This window comes from Sturnus vulgaris, chromosome 1, assembly GCF_052056855.1.
Source record: "Sturnus vulgaris isolate bStuVul1 chromosome 1, bStuVul1.hap1, whole genome shotgun sequence".
In the NCBI taxonomy this organism is placed as follows: Eukaryota; Metazoa; Chordata; class Aves; order Passeriformes; family Sturnidae; genus Sturnus; species Sturnus vulgaris.
The window spans coordinates 154612673-154634497 of NC_142243.1; the positions used below are offsets into that span (position 1 = coordinate 154612673).

The following is a 21825-nucleotide window of genomic DNA, read 5'->3' on the forward strand; positions in this document are numbered from 1 at the left end:
CTTCTTTCTTCCTTTGCCTTCATTCAGAGTCGAGATTGAAGCATGAGAGTCAGGATTTTTGTGTTTGGACTCAGTTGTTTATTATTTACTGTAGCACAGTGAGTTCTACAGTACTTCTAGCTAACGAGCTATAAATGACAAAATGGAGCTGCATCTTGCTCATTACAAGGTCTTTTAAGGCCTAACTATCCAATTAAAAGCTAACATCTATATTATTTATGCCTTTGACCCAATAACCAAACACCTCTGACTTGCACTGCAGTACTTTCTATCCAATTAAAACAGTACCACCTAAAACCAAGAAGTAGGAACAGAAGGAAGAAGAACCAACGTCCAAGAATCTCCATCTTGTCCCATACCTATATTCTAAAACCCCAACATCCAAACCCTTCACCATGTGAAATCACACACTTCTATTTTAAGTACACACCAGTGATTCCAACTCCATCACTCAAATTTGGAAGCTTTTTCCAAGGTCTCAGGTCAAAAGCAGTGTTCTCCTGAGGGTCAGTGCCAGAAAGCACAGAAAGCTCAAAAATTCCAGGCTTCAGGGTTCCAGCACAGCAACTGGCACAAAACAAATTCAGGACAAGGCTTGTGTCTCTCAGTGCTTGCTCCAAGACTCTCAGGTGAGGTTTCTCCTGCTGCCTGCTCAGCTGTGTCCATGCAGGACACAACCAGACATGGACACTGCCATCTGTTTTCCACACAGAAAGTTCTGCCTTAAATCTGTTCCTTTGTCTGAAACTACGATGTGGTGAATGCAGAACTCGGCTTTTCCAAATTTGCTCTTCCACTCCGAGTGGAATGCATCCAAGATGTTGCCCAGAGAAGCTGTGGCTGCCCCATCCCTGCAAGTGTTCAAGGTTGGACAGAGCTTGGAGCAGCCTGGGAGAGTGGAAGATCCATGGCAGGGAGATGGGAATGAGATGATTTTTAAGGTCCCTTCCTTCCCAAACCATTCGAGGGTTCTGAGATCTCTCAGGTGTCTCTCTTTGAAAACATTCACTACAAAAGACTAAAATGGTCTTTTTTCTCAAAAAAGAGGGATTTAAACTTGGGGAGAGCTTAAATTCCAGGCCTGGGGTTTGTTCTCACTGAGCCTCCACAACAGTGAGTTTATGGGTACTTCCAATTTATTTTTGAATTGCAAGTATCCACCCAGGCCCAGATTATTTCTGCATTCCTCCACCCGAGGTCTGTGTTTCCAGCACAGGGATACTGCACCTCAGGACAGCAGAGCTGTCATTCATAGCCTGAATTCCTAAATTTATTTTAAAAATTTAAATAACCCCTGATGCCATCCCCCTGAATAATGGACTGACAATCTCAGCAGCTTTTAGACATCAGGAGGGAGAGGGAAGGGGTGTGTGACGGGCAGAGTTTGGCAGCTGGGCTTCATTAACTCTGTTTTTCAGAGCTGTTTTTTGTGTCTCCAGAATAACAATGATTTTATCCCAGACCTCATCTTCCCTCCCCTCGCAGCCATTGTGGTGGTGAGCACCCCCAGTGCCCTTAGCCCATTATCTCTTTCTTTCCCTAACATATTAAACTGCCATCAAAGAAGAGTTTTGCAAATATGGTTTGTTGCCTACTGGAGCCTTACATTCCAGAGGTGCTGCTGCTGCTGCTGTTGCATATTTTGTACAATTTTATTTTCAAGCAGTCCATTTTTCCTTAATGGGCTCACTTGGGGGTCTGTTCCACCAGAGGGGAAAATGGAGCTGAGCAAACTTCCTGCTGAGAGACCTTTACAAACCTCAAGAAACCTTTCTCAGAAACAGGAGTTTCACGTTCTTAATGAGATCATTTTCATAAAAGTCTGGGGAGAGAGCAGAAAGAGAAAATAGTGACAACAAAATAGAGATAATCACTAAAAATGATTTTCAAGTAAACCAGGAGCCCTCTTGGTGTAATGAGACAGAAAAAATTCAAGAAGCCTAAAGGAAGAATATGTGTTTTTTATGACACATCAGAGTTAAGGAGTGAAAAGCAATCACATCCCAACCCTGCAGGTGGATGTCACTCCCCTGGTGCAGAGCTGGGGAAAGAGTGGGAAAATGGGGCAAAATCCCATCGGGGTAGAGTTTGGTGCCAGGATGTCTGCAGAAAAAAACCAATATGGGTGGCAAATTTGATGTGCTGGGTTGGGTGAAAAAGGTCACCTCTCTGTGCCTCCTTCTGGGTGATGCCTTGAGCCCAATTAAAAAAGAATGAATTCCACAAGAGGTGGTGAATCCAGACTGGAACACAAAGGCCAGCACAGCTCTGGACAGGGACAGGAAGGTTGGGATAATTTGGTGGTGACTCTCAGCAAATCATGGAATCACAGCAGGCTTGGAAATGGGTTGGAAAGGACCTTAAGGATCATCCAGTTCCAGCTCCTGCCATGGGCAGGGACACCTTCCACTATCCCAGGGTGCTCCAAGCCCCATCCAACCTTGCCTTGGACACTTCCAGGGATCCAGGGGCAGCCACAGCTTCTCTGGGCACCCTGTGCCAGGGCCTCACACCCTCACAGGGAAGAATTTCTTCCTAATCTCTAATCTAAATCTACTCTTCTTCATCTTGGAGCCATTCCCCCTTTTCCTGTCCCTCCAGGCCCTTGTAAATTGTCTCTCTCTATTTTTTGTGGGCTCGCATCAGGTACTGGAAAGCCACAATTAGGTCACCCCAGAGTCTCCTCCAGGCCGAACAATCCCAATTCTCTCATTTTTCTCCTCACATCAGAGCTGCTCCATCCCTCTCATCACCTTGATGCCTCCTCTGGACTCACTCCAACAGTTCCATGTCCCTCCTGTGCTGGGACCTCAGTGCTGGATGCAACATTCCAGGTGGGATCTCTCTAGGCTGGAGCAGAGGGACAAAATTCCCTTCCTCACTTGCTGCCTGCAGCTCTTTGGATGCAGCCCAGGACAATCAGCAATTCCACAACCTTTGGCAGCTGCTTCTGCCTGATGGCAGATGGATATTTGAGAAAGCACAGGCAGATCAGGCTGGAGTGGCAGGAAAACTGGAAAAAAAATGGGAGGAGGGAAAGCAGGGACAGAGGGATGATCTGTCATCTGTTTGTCATGGCCAGAGCCTGAGACACCCACGTGGGAGTGGGTGATGACACAGCTGGCTGGTGGCATGAAATGACACCCCCAGCACATCTCTGCCCAGCGTGCCAGCAGGGTTTCACAGGCTGACACCACCCTGGTGCCTCCAGAAGCCACCAGAAGGAGTGTGAGGACAAGGAGGTGCCAGAGGAGATGTACAGAAGAACATCCACCTCAAAACCCCACATTTTCCACGAGTTAGTGCTTAAAAAAGGAGAAACAGCAGGGTGTTATATCACCAGATGCTGTCCTGATCTCCAGAGATTTGTGGCTCAGGCCCTGCATGAACTAAAGCAGGAAGTTTCATATTTGCATGCCTTTCACAGAGTTTTTTTTTCTCCATTTTCCTGATCATCTTTTAAACATTTTTACAGTTTGGGGATTTATAATAGCAGGGACTTGCACAGATAACCAGACACCATGTGAGGAAATTCCTTCTTTTTCTTTGTTGCAAGCTTGACACTTACTCTTTTCCAATGCTAACCTTTAGTTCCTGCATCAGAAGAGTCAATAAGCCATCAACCCCTAATGACTCCTCTCCAGATCCTAAAATACCCTTTCTTTCTCTAGATCCTCAAATATCTTTCCCTTTACTCTTTCTTTTCCTTGGATAAACAAGGTTTACACAGCAATTCCCTGTGCAGAAGGCACTTTATTAACCCCTTCCACTGGTTAGTTTGGGCTTTTTTTCACATCCTTCATGGGATGTGAAAAACAATGAAAAACATGGGACCAAAAAACTCCCCAAAGACTAATCACATGTGAACGACACAGGAGGTTTTTTTTCCAGGGAGAATGAGGGCATGGAGAGAGGACAACAGGAGATATCCCAATATTTCACTCCTCCTTCCACTTCATTCTCTCCCTACAGAGCTCCCAGCCCTGAAGTCTGAACTGAGCTGGAAAAACAGCTTTAATTTCTTCCTCTTCAATAAGGAAAAGTCTGATCTTCCAACTTCTTCCATGTGACTTGTCAAACTGGCACCACAAGTCTGACTTCTGATGACTTTGCCCACAGATTTTCAGTTCTGGTGTTTCACCAGCTGAAAAAAACCAAGTTCCCAGCGAGTCAGCTCCTCAGATTTCTAATTTAACTGCAATGTAGCACTTCCTTCAAGGCTTGTTCTTGATCAGATTCTTCACTTCCATCCTTTCCACCAACACTGCTGAGCATTTGCAAAGCAGCAGCGCAGCTCAGATTTCCACAGGAATTTTGTACCCAGCTGAAGCTTCAGTATTTCCAGCAAGGCAGAGTGGGCTGTCAAATACCACAGTTTCCATGTTGGGATCATTTCTTCCTGTCTGAGGAAAGCTGGTGGGAAGTCGCTTTCCTTGACAAGGAGAAAGCTGCTGAAGCAAAAATGGGACAGCTGGAAAGGCAGAAACCAAGTCCATGTGAGCCAGGCATCCACATCTTCCCTTTCCTAGGGAGAGCCTGCAGATGGATCCTTGTCACCCACTGAGGGCCATCAGGACAGGGATGATGGCAGCTCTGTGCAGTGACAGATTAGTTCAGCCTCTGAGAAAACTCTGGAGCCTCCAGCTCCAGAGGATGTGGAGCTGCTGGAGTGATTCCAGAGGAGTCCATGGAGATGTTCCAAGGGCTGGAGCCCCTCTGCTCTACAGCCAGGCTGGGAGAGATGGGGATGTCCAACATGGAGAAGAGAAGGATCCAGGGAGACCTCAGAGCCCCTTCCAGTGCCTAAAGGGGCTCCAGGAGAGCTGGAGAGGGAGTGGATCAAGGGATGAAGTGACAGAACACAGGGAATGGCTTTAAATTGACAAAAAGCAGGGTTGGACTGAATATTAGGAAGAAATTCTTGGCTGTGAGAGTGGTGAGGCCCTGGCATAGGGTGCCCAGAGAAGCTGTGGCTGCTCCAACCCTGGAAGTGTCCAAGGCCAGGTTGGATGGAACTTGGAGCACCCTGGTCTAGCATTCCTTGGGACTGGAACTGTCCCTTTAAAATCCTTTCCATCCCAGACCATTCCATGTTTCTGTGAAGATCAGCTTGGCCAGGTGCTATCACTGCAAATGTAGCTGTAAGAATAATTCCAATCTTGGGTATTAAAAATTTATCCACCACAGCCATTCTCATTTGAAGACCTTTGATAGCTGTTGACCTTTCTGGGGTCTGATAATTCATGTTTGGGCCAGGTGTTTATATATTAACAAGAGTCAAGAGTCCACTGAGCCAGTTTGAGTGGCAAAAGTGTGAAATCTCATCGTGCTCCAACAGGTTTTGGGAAAATTGGAGGCACAGCAGAGCTGAAGTAGCTCAGCTGGGAGAGCGTTAGACTGAAGATCTAAAGGTCCCTGGTTCAATCCCGGGCTTCAGCAGAGTTTTCCTGCACTTTTGTGTGCCCAGGCCTGGGCTCTGCAGTGCAGGACACACCTGGACATCCAGGAGAGATCCAGCCCAGGGCCAGCAGGACTGGGAGGCACTGGAGGGGACTGGAGCATCTCTGCTGTGGGGAAAGGATGAGGAGCTGGGACTGGTGGCTTTGAGAGAGCGTGGAGTTCCCCTTCTTGGACATATTCCCAAATGATATTCCCAAGTGACCTGGAAGTGGTCCTGGGCAAGGGGCTGCAGGTCCTGCCTGAGCAGGGCTTTGGACCTCAACCAGTCTGAGCCTGTGAAAGAGGAACAGGGTTTTACAATTCCAGTTCTTCAGGAAAAATTATGATATAAAGGGATTTTTGTTCCTTCCACTCCCTGTTCCCATTCTGATGCCACAGACTGAGAAGAAGTAGAAAGGTTGATCCACAGGTGTATGGCCAGGCAGGAAATCAAAACTGGGCTTTAGGAATAGGAAAATCCCCTTATCCATGAAAGTGATTTTTAGCATCAATCACAACTGACCTTAGAGCAACTCCTCTCCCTAAAATTTGCATTTTCCAGGCTGAAGAGTCCCAGTGCATTTACCTGTTGTTTATAGGGAAATAATTCCTGACATCAGGGCTGAAGTAGCTCAGCTGGGAGAGCGTTAGACTGAAGATCTAAAGGTCCCTGGTTCAATCCCGGGCTTCAGCAGAGTTTTAGGAGTTGGAATCAATGATGCATCCCTGGAAATGTCCAGGGAGTGACTGGACATGGCACTCAGTGCTCTGGCTTAGTTGGAGAAAATGTGATGGAAAAGTTGGAAAGACTGGCTCTACCTTGGAAATCTTTGCAATCTTAATGGTTCTATGATTTTATCCTTATGGTCCTTCCAGCTCAGGGTACTCTGTGATTCCCCGATGAAGTTTTCTGCTCTTTCCTGACCGTTTCCTATTTTTACCCTGACCCTTGTTAAATGGTGTTGTTCAACGTGCAGACACCCCACTAAACTGAGTAACTCTGCTTTGTGTTTGCTCCTCTGTCCCTTTCTAATTCCTGCTCCATGGAGCCCTTCAGACAAACACCAGAGACAGGACACAAAATACCAGTTGTCCAAAAAGACAAGTGAGAAGCAGCAAACCCTTCACCTTCTCAAGATCAACCCCTGTGCTCATCCAATCTCTTCTTCATAGCAGGACAGGGACTCTTCTTTCCCTTTTTCCTTCTGGTGGTGCTCTAAAAGCTGCAGATATCAGGCTGTCTGATTCTGCAGCATTCCAGAAAATACTTCCCTGGCAAGGATGTGTTTAAAATAACTTGTGTTTAAATCAAAAAACATCATCACCTTGAAGAAATACCACGGATCCTGCTGGCTAAATGCCTCTGCCAAGAGCTGCCACCCAAACACAACATCTCAAATTCAACACCACAAAAACGCAGCAGCTGCTCACCCAGGGTGGACCTTTGCAGACCTGATGCCTTCAGGCAGGATCATCTGGCTCAGGGATGCACCAGCTGGAAATTAGCCTTTACTCCAGCTGTCTGTGCCTGGATCTAAATTAGGCAGGAGCCTCCTGGTCCCCAAATTGGATCAAAGTAGGTCAGAACTGCCTGCACGGTCCATGTGCAGGATTAAATTATATCAAATTTTGTGCATGTCTTGGGCCTCGTTGTGTTATGAAAGCAGAGCTCAGGTGATGTGAGCATCCCAGACATTGCCCTTAAGTTTAAGAACAGTTCACACACTGTGGCTGTGCTGAAGGGCTCTGACCTCATTAACCCCCTGGAGAATGGCAGCCCTGAGCCCCAAGGAGAGAGGCAAATCCCATACCAGAGACCTGATGGTGACCCAAATGGCTTAAATGTGATGATCTGTGTCCTCCCAGACAATGCCCAGACACAGTTTCTTGCATAGCAGGAGCCAAGAATTATTCCCAGGAAGTGGTTTGGACATAATTGGTCTATTTTTGAAGAAATGCTGAGAGATGTGGTTGCTCAAACTGGGGAAGAGAAGGTTTGGAGATGTTAAGAGCCCCTTCCAGTGCCCAAAGGGGCTCCAGGAGAGCTGGAGAGGGACATAGGACAGGGGATGGAGGGACAGGACACAGGGAATGGCTTCCCATCACCAGCAGGCAGGGTTAAATGGAAAATTGGGAAGAAATTCTTCCCTATGAGGGTGGTGGTAAGACTCTGGCACATATTTCCCAGAGAATCTGTGGCTGCCCCATGCCTGGTAATGTTTGGCCAAGCTAAATGAGCAACTGGAACAATTTGATCTAGTGACAAGTGTCCCTGTCCATGGCAGGGGGCTGGAACTAGAGGATTTTAAGGTCCTTCCCCACCCAAACCATTCCATGGATCTGTGATTCTGTTGGGGCATGGAGGGGAAGAGGTTTTAGCCCTGCCAGATGGGTTCAGTCTCAACAAACAGGACAGACCAGTTCCATTCCCTTTGGCCACTGTAACAGGCAGTGCAGGGGACCTGTTCCCCCTCCTGACTGGGTCTCAGCTAGCAGGGGATGCCCAGGCAGAGCTGGCACCTTTGTGCCCACGGAGGTGACAGTGACATCTGGGCTCGTTCTCCTCAAACACGAGTTCAGCACATAGAGGTAACTCCAATAAAATCGGTTTTAAGCCTGACCCACAGCTGTGGGAAGGCAAAGAAAGGTCCCCACTGGTGTCAGCACTCAGGATTCATCTTTCCACTGAAATCCCAGAGACCAGAGGCAGGTGGTAGAGGAGATGAGAGAAGTTTTTGGTTTTTTTTTTTTTAATCCTCCTCCTTCTTCTGACAACTCAGTCCCCTCCCGGCTGACACAGCTTTGACTCAAACCTCAGCGCCAGGAGTTGCCAAGTGTCCCTGGATTTGGCTCAGAGCAGGGTTAGACCCTGCCCGTGCTGCCGGGGAGGCTGCGAGGGAGGGAAGGATGGGGATGAATAATGCGGTGGGCGGAGGAGCCGGGGGTGGCTGCCCTGCCAGCACCTTCTGCATCCCCCTCGCACTCAGCTCCATCCTCTCACCCCCGCCCAGACCCCTCTGGAGCCCCCACACCGATCAATCACCGCAAATCCCCCAAATCCATCTTTCCCCGAGCTCCTCTCCAGCCCGCAGCTCTCCCCCACAAACAGCTCAGCCGGTGCCCTTCAGCTCTGATTCTCTGCCTTTTATTCTGGCGGTTTCTGCCTCTTTCTCTCAATGTTTTCAGCCCTGGTTTGCTGCTGCTGTCCTTCTCCCCCTTCCTGGTGGATTTCTCTCTCCACCTCTGCTGCCAAGAGCTCGGGCAGGGATCGATCCTCACACACCTGCCCTGACCTCACAGCACCTGAGCTGCATCCCACTGCTGATGGGATTGATGGGATGAGATGCCTGAATGGAAAGACCAGACAGATAAATATGTGGGAAACCCTCAGCAAGAGGTTAAAATATTTCACTACATTAAAAAAAAAAAAAAAAAAAAAAAAAAAAAAAAAAAAAAAAAGTACCAAATAAAACCCGGGAAATTTGGGTTTTGCTGATGGTTTTTGTGATAGTTTGCATTCCCACAGAGTGATTTTGCTTTCTTTTTTCATTGAATCATAGAATGGTTTGGGTTGGAAGGGACCATAAATATCACATAATTCCCTATAATATCACAACCCCCTGCCACGGGCAGGGACACCTTCCACTAGACCAGGTTGCTCAGAGCTACTTTAATTCATGGGTTAATTCCATGTCTGCCTTGTCCCTTGTTCTGCCAATGGCTGGCACGAGGAAAAGGCAATTCCTTTACCTTTGTCTCAGTTTCACCCCTCAGAAAACTGGGCAAAGTCCTCCAGAATCCTTGGGAAAGCACTCTGGGATGTGCCAGAGGGATCTCACCATGGCAGAGGCAGCACATACAGACAAGAAAAGACACTGCCAGCCCCGCAGATTAATTTTCTAAATTACATGGCAGCTACAAGATGAGGGGAAAGAGAGGATTATTATTTGTGTACCTTGGGAGCAATAATCCTGTGATTACTACTGCAGGCACAAAGGCATTAAGGGACCTCTGGGAGCTGTGCTGGGAACACACGGCTCCAGCGGGGCTGGGGAGGGAACTCCCACTTTTGGGGCATGGAGCCCATCCCTGCTCACATCAGGAGAAGGATCCGGCAGTGGGAGGCAGGAGCTGCCTTCCAGACCCTCTGACAGCAGATTTAGTTCAGCTTTGCCTTCTCTCAGCCCCTCTGAGCAGCTCAGGTTGGTTCCCAACATTTTGGTGGCTGAAGGCTGAGTCGAGGTCTGAGGCACCAAAGATTGTGAATGAGGGATCCTGGGAATACCAAGGCTTTTACTGATAAGGACAAGTTTTGCCCCAGGGAGCCTCAGGAAGAATTCCACGACCTAGGAGCTGACCCTGCACCATCCAGAGGGGAGTCCAGCTGCTCCTAAGAGCTTTTCCAAAATCTGAGCTTAGAGCTGTAAACCCATCCCTGCCTGCCTTTAGCAGTGGGAGTTGTCTGGATCTCTGGAAAAGCACAGAGTCTTAATTCAGATGTGAAGATGATGTTGCAGCTGACTTTTACAGAGCAAACACGACCTGGAGCCCCTCTGCTCTAGACCCAGACTGGGAGAGCTGGGAATGTCCAGCCTGGAGAAGAGAAGGATCCAGGGAGAGCTCAGAGCCCCTTCCAGTGCCTAAAGAGGCTCCAGGAGAGCTGGAGAGGGACTTGGGACAAGGCATGGAGGGACAGGACACAGGGAATGGCTTCAAATTGACAGAGAGCCAGGCTGGATTGGATATTGGGAAGAAATTCCTTCCTGGGAGGATGGGGAGGCCTTGGTATTATTTAATGCATTTACAGAGAAGCTGTGGCTGCTCCATCCCTGGCAGTGTCCAAGGCCAGGTTGGACAGGGTTTGGAGCAACCTGGGATAGTGGAAGGTGCCCTGCCCATGGCAGGGAGGTGGAACTGGATGATCTTTGAGGTCCTTTCCAACCCAAACCATTCCAGGATTCTATAATTTATTCTATATGGGCATCAGAATGGTTCTTTCACCCAGGTCATCCAACAAAACCCCAGAAAAATTCGAGTTAGGATTTATGGCACTGTCTATATTGCATCTTAAGCGGGGTGTGAATGTGTGCCATACCAAAAAAAAACAAAAAAACAAAAAAAAACCCCAAAATTAAAAAAAAACAAACCCAAAATTGAAAAAGACAAACATTCATTGGCAGCAACTGTCCAGGACTTACTCTAAGCACCAGACACTAAAACTGGAGAATAAAAAAATACTTTTTGGACCTAGCTCAGTTCCTCACAGGTACTAAAGTAAACAGACAGTCAAAATACCTTTAAAGGTCTTGGCTTTACTATGTCTGGGTGGTTAATTAAATACAATTTAGGTCATTAAACGGGCTGTTAACTTTTGGGGTTTTGGGTTCTTCTTTTTCTTAGGTTTGAATAGCAAAATTTAATTTTATTTGTGACTGCAGGGTGCAAGTGGAGGAAAAGACAAGAACGTGAAGCACTGCTCATTCCAAGGGGAAGTAGGCTTTTAAAATATGCCAACTGTGCTTAGAAAAGCAGAGAGAAATGGGATTGTGGAGCTTCCTGCTGTCGCTTATTAAAAATGGAGATTTTTATTCCCCTGCCCAAGGTGGGATTCAGGCTGGGACAGGAGTAAAAACTCTTCTGGCACCTTCTGGGAGCATCCAGGAGGTGACAGCTTGGGGAGAGTTTGAAATTCCATGCAGAAAGGTGGGTGGATTTCAGTTTGGTTCTAGCAAGTATCTACAGCACAGAAAACATCCTTGGCAAAACTCTGCAAATTTGGGCAAGTATTTAATGCAAAAAATATGAGGATCTAGTAGAGAAGTTATTTTAATTACTCTATAGCATGTAAGGATTTAAACAACACTTAGATCAGCTTTTTAACCTCCTTGACTTGTGCTACTTGGGTTGGAAATTTCTCTTTTGCTTTGGAAATTCAATTTCGTCTTCTAATCCCTCATACCAAGCAATTGGAAATTTTTGGAGAAAGCTTGACCTGTTCAAATTTTTTTTTTCCCATGGGGGAAATAGATTAGCAGATTTGGGTACACTTCAAGTCCCAGACAAGCAGCAAAAGGATACAATTATGAATTAAAAGACAATAGGAAGAAATTAAAAAAAATGTCTTCATGATGAGCCATATCCCTGTCCTTGGTCAGGAGGTGCTGGGCAGGTGTCCCATCCCCCAGGGATTTTGGTGGATTTGACTCCACATTCCCATTCCTTTCACCCTGACACGGGGAAACTCCCCGAGTTTCGCATCAGAGCCTCCGGTATTTTCATGCCAGCCTGGTTCCGTGGGTGATTCTCTGCTCCAGTTTTCAAGCAGAAGTTCTCACAAATTGATGGAGGAGGCTTTGGCACCTCCACAGGAGGAGCGGGAGAAGGAGAATTTTACGGAGGAGGAGGAGGAGAAGTGAAAGGGGCTTTGGAAAACCATAAAATCTGCATAGAAAACGGCAGCAGCTTTTTTCTTTTTTTTTTTTTTTTTTTTTTTCTTTTTTTCTTTTTTTTTTTTCGTGGACTGAGTTTAATCAGCTGCTGGTTTTGAAGTGACCCCATTAAAGATCCTGAAGGGTGGCCATGGATGTGCTGAGCTGCTTGAAGGAAGCTGGGTTTGCATCCACCTGAAAGCTTCCAAAAGTGGAGTTCAGACTTTCCTTTGGCTCCAGATTTGCCCTGCAAGCTCCCTACTCTTGCAGCCAATCCTTTACATAAAAACCAAGAGCAGATGTACATAAAATCAGGAGTAGAAGGCTTGAAAATCCACTGAGGATACTTTTTTTTTTCAGCCCAAGGATTTTTAGCTCTTAAGGTCTCAGATCATCACCTCTAACTTTAAACTTGGAGCTGAAGTTTCTAAGTTGAGCTGCTTTTCCTTTTTCTTTTTTTTTTCCCCCTAGCCTCTGAATATAGACAGTACATGTAAAACTCAGTCCCTCTGCAATTTTAGTTCTTCTCTGGGGAAAAATCTGTTAGTTCAGGGTTTGGAGGGATTGGCAGATTTCCCTAAAAAATAGAATAACACCTCTCAGCTGCCTGGTAATTTTGGAGTAATTTTGCACAGAACCTCAGCCCAAGTTTATGGATGGCCTGTGGTCATCCATCAAAGTGTCCAAGCCTTGAACAGCTCTGGATATTTCACAAAATCACAGAATATTCCGAGTTGGAAGGGACTCACAAGGATCAATTCCAACCCTTCAGTGAATGGCCTGTACAGGGATTGTTGTCTCAGGTCTTCTCAGTAGTGTCTGGTTTAGAAGGGGCAATATAAAAAATAGAAATAATGTAGAAAATAGAAATAATGTAGAAAATCTTTTTCCTGCCAGCCCTGTAAAGGTTCCTACTTTGGAAACACAGTGACACAAGATGCTGGAGCCTGGAGCTTGATGCAAGGACCTTTCTAAAAATGATTTTACAGAGGAACAGAATATGAAGAGAAAATATGTCCAGAAATTTGATTTATTAGCTTGTGCATGTGCTGATGGAGAATCTAAGTGAATAGATGGGGTCCTGAGTGACCTGGTCAAGTGGAAATTGTCCCTGTCCATGGAGTGCTGGAAGTGGATGATCTTTAAGGTGTTTTCTAACCCAAACTCTGATTCTGTGATTGTATGAATCAAGGGCCAGAGTGACCTTTGAGAGCCTCAGCTCAGGTGAGGGAAATGAGCCATAACTTCCCACATGGATCAAACATCTTCTCTTGGAGGAGATGGAGCATAAGCTATTAAAAATAAAAAGATAAATTAGCTAGATGTCAGGAGAAGAAGCCCAAACCCCACAAACACCTGCAAATGTGCCTACAGCCATCTGCAACACAGATCCATCTGCATCAATCCTCCAGCAGTGCTGAGGAATTTGTCCCATTCCAGGGCTGGCAGCTGTCAAGATAAATTGTTAAAAGCTGGTCTCACACACTGCAGCAAATTAAAGAGTGTTTGAAAATGTGAGAGAGAGGCTTCCTGAGGAATATGCAAGAGATTCATTAATCCAAATGAGCCAAACTTTCTGGACTAATGTCTTGGGGTGACTGTATGGTGCCTATATCCCCAAATCGTCTGTTCTGTTGGTGTTTAATATTAAATTCTGCAACTTTAAGACTGGTTCCAGGAGTGAAGGGGGGGAAGAAGAAGTGCAGGACAACTGCATTGATGTTAAGACACCTCTCTGAACCCTTTGTCCCCCTCACCTGCCCACCTTTCATGCCCCAGATCTGGTTCAATCCAGAAAGTCCTCTCAGCTGTGGCATTTCACAGGATCCTCCTGGTCTCACCTCCTCCAGGGACAGCTTGGTTTCCCCTCCAGGTGAACTTTTCCTTTTGGCAGGTGGGCGGGAGGCACAGACAGAGCACGGCAGGGCTCTGGAATGTGTTACGAGTTATTCCCACTCCCCGTTTGAAGGGTTCTGCTGTCACTCCCAGGACACAGGAGATCCTTCTCGTGTCCATCTTTCCCAGGAATTTTATTGCTGTAGGGGACAGGAGAAGAACAGTTGGGATAGGCTGAAAAATGAGATTACTGATCTTTTTCCCCTCTCTGCCATGGCTTTTTATGAAACTGAGTGCTTCAAATCATGGAATGATTTAGGCTGGAAAAGGCCTCTAGGATCAGAGTCCAACCATCAATGCAGCACTGCCAAGGTCACCACTAAACCATGTCCCCAAGTGCCACATCCTCATGGCTTTTAAATACCTCCAAGGATGAGGGCTCCACCACTGTCCTGGGCTGCCTGTGCCAGCAGTTGATAATCCTTACAGAGAAATTTTTTCCTAATATCCAACTTAATTCTTCCCCTGGTGCAACTTGAGGCCGTTAATTCCCATTTTTCCTCACTTAGGAGAAGAGACCAGTCCCCACTTGGCTCCATCCTCCTGTCAGAAGGAGTTGTGGAGAGAAGGTCCCTCCTGAGCCTCTTTTTTTTCCTCCAGGCTGAGCCCCTTCCCCAGCTCCCTCAGCTGCTCCTGGTGCTCCAGACCCTTCCCCAGCTCCATTCCCTTCCCTGGACACTCTCCAGCCCCTCAATGTCTGACTTGTCATGAGGGACCCAGAACTGAACCCAGGATTGGAGGTGATGGGTACAGGGGGGTGATCACTGCCCTGGTCCTGCTGGCCACACTATTCCTGATATAATGATTTAATAATGATTTAAATTTTCTAATAATGAAACTTTCCAGTTTTTATTCATTATTCAGCCCGTTTATAACAGGGATTTGAGGGAATGGGGGTCTCTGTGTGAATATAAGAATGGAACAAAGAGGGTTTTCAATCATTTTAAATTGCTGGAGATTGATTTGGGGGTACCTTTTTCTTTTCCCTGTTTCTGTGTGATGGCCACTTCTCTTGACAAGATGTGCAAGTGTCCACAACCAGAAGCAGAGCCCAGGAATCAGGAAAAAATAGTTTTAACACTTTTAGACAAAATCTTCACAGACAGGATTATTGATTTAATAACCAGGGTTATTAAACATGGTTTTATATGCAACAGATGTCTGAACACCTCTTGTTTTGGGTAGCAGGGATAAACAAAATAAAGATTGTTCCATATCTCCCTATATCAGAGTTCTGGGCTACAACCTCAAAATCAAAGGCTAATACCATTTCAAAAGTAGGTTAAATCCCAGGTGCTTCCTTGAATTTTGTCGCTCCATTATTCACTAAAAATAAAAAAAGAAGAAACAAAAAAAATTCCACACTTAAAACTAATAATGGAAGGAGAATGGGGAAAAGAAGGTTTTGATTCATCACACCTTCTTCTTCCACTTTGTTATGTTGAATGAGACTTGAGCATCCTCAAGGGATCAGCCACAGTGGAAACAGAGAAGGTTGTGCAGCAAAATGAAAATTAGGGATGGGAAGGTGGCTCCCAGCAACCACGAAAACCCTTCTCACAGAAATCCCTACAAGTCTCTTCTGGCATCTGTTGCTCTTTCTGGAGGACAGGAAAGAGTTAATTGAGAGCTGCCCTATATTGGCTGGTATGAGCCTGGGAATTTTAAACAATTTAAACAATTCCTTACAATGCTGACCTCTGGCTCGACCACAAATTCCTCATCCTCATCCTTCCAACCTCCAGATCCACATTATCAGCACTCAACCTGGCTAACCTTTGCCACAACAGGCAAAATATTCCAAGTTTTTCTCACCCCCAGTAGCCTCTCCCTTTCCAGATGAATCCCAAAGTATCTCCTGGCCATTTGAAATATTCTGTATCAAAGGTGACCCCGGATTCTGAATCAGCTGCTTTCCCACACGGTTTCCTCGTTATTTACCTCATCTTGCAGTGTTCTGAGACGATCTGTCCTCTCCTTTCTAATCACTCCCTCCTCCCCATTTCCGCCCCACTTTGAGGTGAATCCACCTGAAAGTCCCAGGAGTTTCTTAGGAACAGCCTGCGGAGCGCAGCTCTGTGACGTTGATGCCGGCATTGTGAGGGCTGTGTTTTCCTGGATAGCATGACTGTTCCTAATCCTTGCAAATAAAAGGAATTAGAGAAACAGAGGACTCGAGAGGTGTATGAGTAATCCAGCATCATCCCTGGGGACACGTGCTGGGATAACACACAAAAACAAGCTGGGAACACAGAGTGCTTTCACCTGCACGCTGACTCTTCCCACTCTTCGGGAAGGGAAATGTCAGTGTTGCAGTGAGGGAAACTGAGGCACAGGGATTGGCAGAGATTCAGCTGGTTTGATGGAGAGCCTAAGGCAAGGCTCTTCATGATCAGTTTGGGTTGCAGCTGCCTGAATTGTGCATTAGAACTTAATTTATTTGCATAAGAGGAAGACAAGACTGGAAACTCCGTCCTGGGGAAGCCGTGTGAGGAGCAGCTGAGGGCACTCAGTTTGTTCAGCTGGAGAAGAGGAGAATGAGGGGAGTCTAAAACTTCACATCTAAAATCACCCCATCATAGTCTGAAACTTCCTCCAGAGAGGAGGAGAAGGGGTGGACACTGATGTGCTGACCTGTGACAGAAACCAAGGGAATGGCCTGAAGCTGTGTAAGGGGAAGTTTAGGTTGGATTTCAGGAAAAGGTTCTTCACCCATTGGGTACTTGGGTACTGGAACAGCTCCCCACGGAATGGTCACAGCACCAAGACTGGCAGAGCTCAAGAAGTGCTTGGACAACACTCTTGGGCACAGGGTGGGATTGTTGGGGTGTCCTGTGCAGGGCCAGGAGCTGGACTCGATGGTCCTTGGGGGTCTGTTCTAACTCAGTTTATTCTCTGTTTCTGTGGTTCTGTGGTTCTGTGCCTCTGACCCAGAGCGTGTTCCAGTGCATTTGGACCCCTCCATGATCATCCCCAACCTGGCTCTTCCTCCCTTCCCCACTCCCACCCTCGTTAACACCCAACCTCCCAGTGAAGCCTCTCCCATTTCTCACAGCCAGATGACCAAGTGCTGTCTTTACCTCTTCTCTGGGTTGCCCTGGAGCCTGGTTCGGGGCCATCTGACCAAGGGTGAACACCAACAGCACCCCAGCACCCCAGGGCAGCACAGTGCTCTGCGTTTGCAGGGAGCTGGGATCCGTGCCACCCGCCGACTTCCCCACCTCCGAAAATCTGCGGCTCGGCGAGGGGAAGGAACATTCCATAGAAGGGAAGAGATCTCTGCCAGGAGCTGCAGAAATGGGACACAGATGGTGCCTGAAAGGAGAACGGAAGTTTATTTGGGGGCTCTGTGTGTGACGTTGCGCTGCAGATCCTGCAGCAGAGTGATGACAGGCGCCGGGATTTCAGAGAGGGTGAGGAGTTCAATTTGAAGGAGTCTCTGTATGCTATTAGAGCTGTTAGTTTGACTGAAAAAAAAGGAATAATACTGAAAAATAAAAAGAGGAAAACTGAACCTTGATAATATTTTAAGGATAGGAGTGTTCAAATTTGCTTTTATTCATGTGTAGGTCTGGTTCTTGTGACACCCAAATCTTGATCCCAGCTCTTTGTTGGCTGATTGTGCAGGATGCAGCCAGGATGATTGTGCAGATCGTGCCAAGTGGACACTGGTGATGGAAAAAACTGAGGGTGACATTGGCCTGGCTTTTCCCTGCCCCACACATAACATTTTGTCTTTCTCCTCTACTTGTTGAAGAGTTGGAGGAGTCTTCTACTGCAACTCTCTGCTTCAGCAGGACCATCAGAGCCAGTCACCCAGGGCCAGATGGCATTTTAAAGTTTCTCAAAATGGAAACTCCACAACCTCTTGGGAAAACCAATCCCTCTCATCCTCTCCTCACAAGAAAGAGGCTCCAATCCTTTAATTGTGTTCACCTGGGCCTGTTCAGCCTGGAGAAGAGACAACTGAGACAGGACAGACTCATCCCTGTCTCAGGAGGGCTCAGAGCAGGGACCAGGCTCTGCTCCTGGTGCCAGCAATGGCACAGGAGGAACAGGCAGGAACTGATCCCAGGAATTTCCACCTGGACATGAGGCAGAACTCCTTCCCTGGGCAGTGACCAAGCACTGAACAGAGCCCAGAAGGGAGTGGAGTCTCCTTCCCTGGAGATATCCCAGAACCTTCTAGCGACACAATCCTGTGCCTGTTCTCTGGGATGGCTGTGCTGGAGCACAGGGGTTGGACCAGACCCCACTGTGGTGCCTTCCAGCCTCATCCTGTGATTCTGTCATCACCTTTCTGGCCCTGGGCTGGATCTCTCCTGGATGTCCAGGTGTGTCCTGCACTGCAGAGCCCAGGCCTGGGCACACAAAAGTGCAGGAAAACTCTGCTGAAGCCCGGGATTGAACCAGGGACCTTTAGATCTTCAGTCTAACGCTCTCCCAGCTGAGCTACTTCAGCTCTGCTGTGCCTCCAATTTTCCCAAAACCTGTTGAAACACGAGGATCTTTCAGCCTTTTCAGGCAGCCTTTGGTTAACTTTATCTTGGGAATCAAAGAATTGTTTCAGGGAACAGGATAGAGACCGACTGAGATCAAAAGTAATGGCTCAAGACACATGGAAGTGTTCAAGGCCAGGTCGGATGGGGCTTGGAGACACCTGGGACAGTGGAAAGTGTCCCTGCACACGCCAGGGGATTTGAAAGAGATGATCTTGAAGGTTCTTCCCAGCCTGAAACATTCTGTGATAAAACACAGCTAAATCTGGAATTAAACAGCAGCCCTGATCTGGGAACCAGCCAGGAGCAGTAGCACTGAACTGAATTTCCTGACACCTTTTCACAGAGCCCACAGAAGGATCTGGAATTATCCATGGAGCCTGGCTAATCTTTTCACATCAATCTGTCTCTATCCACCTAAGGAATGGGAGCCAGGCATTTTCATGCAGTGATATGGGAGATGTTTGCCCAGCCCACCACCTTATCCTGCAAATAATTCACTCCCAGGACCATCTCCCATCTTTCACCAGCTCCAAATTCACAACTTCCCAAAATACATATGTGGAACACACAGTAAGTTTTCCATGTCTGCTAAAAATCTGGTAGTGAAAGGTGTCAGAAATATATTTAATCTGGGTTTGAATGTTCAGCTTGACAGCAGCTGATATTTCCTCACTGAGATTTATTAGATAACAGTTCCTGATATCTCAAGCTCCCAAACTAGGCTGTAGAGTCTCTTGAAATATCCAGACATCAGGATCATTCCCCAAGGGTTTTTTCTTTTCTCCAAAAACTCTTCCAGCACTGGATCCCAGTGGTGATCCCCTCCATGGTCACTGAGGAGCTGGTCATGGGTGGCTGAGGGTCTCAGCATCTTTGTGGTTGTCAGGTGGAGAATTTTTGGACAGCTGAGAAGTGCTACAAAATTTCTGCTTCTTGATTTATAAATTATCTCCTTTATGTCACCTAAAACATTCCAGATCCAGCTTTGGAAATCTCTGTGGTGCCAAAAAAAAAAAAAAAAAAAAGGTGCAGGTAACAAATCCAGGGCATGGCTGAGGACCACAGCCAACAGCCAACATAACCTCAAAACCAATTCCCAAAACCAATTCCATTTTGTGTTTGGTAGAGCTGCTGATATGAGAGGAATCTACAGTTCTGTCCAGGAATTGGAGCCACAGGAGGGTAATTAGGCCTCAGCCCTGAGGTGGGAATGAGCAATCCTTGTCTATAGTGGTTTTGGTTTGTTAATTTGAATTTCTTTGGTTAATGTATTAATTTATGTTGAGGGTTTTAGTGTTAGTTCAGTTGTTAGCATATTTATTAGAATTATTTATTTATTTGTTGTTGTGAGATAGAATTAGGTAGAAGGTAAAAGAGGTTTAATTTTAAATGGTATAAAGAAAACAAAGTTTATTATTAGAAATTATAAGGAAAAATGATAAGAATTAGAATAAAAGTTTTAGAATATTTTAAATATATTTTTATATTGATAATATATAAAAATTAATTAGTTGGGATCTTTTTAAAGAGTTTTTTATTGATTTATTAATCCTGTTGAAGGTCTCTCTCATCTCCACCTGGACCTTAGATCCATAAGAAGAAGGAAGTTGGGTATTGACACCAGTAAGTTTGTTTTTGTTTTTCCCATTGTCCGTGAAAGAGGACGAGGAAAAAATCTTGCACTGCGTCCTCTGCAAGGTCACCCCCAAACCAAGGCTGTGTGCTCAGAGCAGGGCTGGTTATTTTTATCTGCAGGAGGTTTTTAAAGGAGCAATTTCTCGAGCTCAGTGATCTTACAAGTACATCTTGGATCAGATTTTAGGAACAGAACACTCTTCCTGGTATATTTTTCCACACTTGGATGCTGAAGGAAAGTGAGAATTGCACAGCCAGATGATTTCTTAGCTGATTGTTTTGGAGTCTATCCTAAGTGTTTACTCACATGTGAAGCTTTGCTTTGAAGGGTTTTTAATGTCTGAAGTGTGGACTTGCTCCAGGCTTAATTTTTCTTCAAAGATTCTGTCTTTGAAAGCAAATCAAAACAGACCAATGTCTATTTTGAAACATCAGAGCCTCTAATTCTGTGAAATAGTTCTGTTTTGTTCTTCCCTGAAGAGCTGTGAGCTGTTTTGGCATTACCAGCAGTGATGATTTCCAAATTCCTGTGAGGCCAGGTGGGCACATCCATGTGACAGGGAGCAAAGACCACAAGAGGAGATCTGGCCTGACATTTTTTTTCTGTAAAACACAGCAATTTTGAAAATGTTCCTGGGATGGGATTCATCTCGGCTACTTCTCTAAGGCCAGAAAGGCAAATCTCTACAACTGACCCAGTCACAGAATTTTTTGGGTTGGAAAGGACCTTCAGGATCTTTTAATTCATGCCAAGAGCAGCCAGGTTTTGTCCCTCCATGGAGTTTTCCAGAATCTGTATTAAACCCAGTGCAAAGATAAGCTGGGTCATATCAAAAGTTTTTTTTTTCTCCAAATTAATTACAACGAATAACCCACAGCACTTTCAGGTTTTCACAAATCTGATTCACTTGCAGCTGTTGCTGAATTTGAGATGAGTGCATTTGGATCCAGGTCTGTGTGGCTGGATGGAGCCAGAGCAGATGAAAGCCTTCCCAAGGCCAGTGGTGCCACCTAATGGGAAAATTCCCAGGGAATCCAGGTCTCGGAAGTTCGGTCCTTAAGCGGAGTGTTGCTAGGTGACGTAGGAATGGAAATTAGGAGCTCTGACATCAGTCCCTCTTTTCTGCTGCCTTACGACCATTCCTCCGTCAATCCATTCCCTTTTTCCCAAGCATCCGAGCCGCAAACAGGATTCCGCCCCGGGAAATTTGTTCTATTTCCTGCTTAAATCCAATCTCAGCAATCCCTGGAGCTCCTGAAGCGTTTTTGTCCTTCTTGAGGCTCATTCTGTCCGCAGAGGAAATGATCCCAGATTTTGGAATTAATGGAGAGCCAAGCAGAAAACAAGATGGAATGAGGAGAGACCAGGACTCTGGGCTTTTCTTAATTGCAGATTTTTGCAAATGAGGGGCGAGACAAGTTCTCTGCATTGCAACACCCACACTCAGATCCGTCTGGAACCGCTCTGTGGCTCTGCAAAAGAAGGGATAATATCTCAAATATCTCAAAAGTCCCCACCTGGCAGCCCCCCACAGCCACTCCAAACCATGGATCCCCATGACAGTGGGTAGGAATGAGCTGCCAAGCCTGTCCTGGTCTCCAGGGATTATTGTATTCCCTGCCTGTGTTGTTTTCCCTGCACTCACACTTATTTTTCCACCACAGTATCACTCACCCCTGCCACCTTTATCTTTCAGAAATGTTGCAGGGGGTAGAGCAGGTCTTTTTCAGGTCTCAGCTCTATTATTGATGAATCATGAGTTTTAATCTGTCTCAGCCAAGCTTTCTCTTTTTCCTTTTCTCTGAAGTTCAAAATTTATTTCCAAGATTTAATTTTTTTCTGCAATAATGATGTCTGCAAGGGCTTGTAAGAAGAAAGTTATGTAATGTGATGTCAAAACATTGTTTCTGCTTTTCTGGGGAGA

The 21825-nt window shown here is 46.2% G+C and overlaps 1 long non-coding RNA gene and 3 other non-coding genes across 5 annotated transcripts in view; 3 read left to right on the forward strand and 1 right to left on the reverse strand.

Moving 5' to 3' along the window:
- The window catches only part of LOC148225604 (uncharacterized), a 32456-nt gene that overhangs the window by 3563 nt on the left and 7068 nt on the right, over positions 1 to 21825 (forward strand). The window lies entirely within an intron of this gene.
- Positions 5367 to 5439, forward strand: TRNAF-GAA (transfer RNA phenylalanine (anticodon GAA)). The gene has a single exon. It is a non-coding gene; the product is annotated as a tRNA-Phe (tRNA).
- On the forward strand, positions 6061 to 6133 carry TRNAF-GAA (transfer RNA phenylalanine (anticodon GAA)). Its single transcript has one exon. It is a non-coding gene; the product is annotated as a tRNA-Phe (tRNA).
- TRNAF-GAA (transfer RNA phenylalanine (anticodon GAA)) lies at positions 18153 to 18225 on the reverse strand. Its single transcript has one exon. It is a non-coding gene; the product is annotated as a tRNA-Phe (tRNA).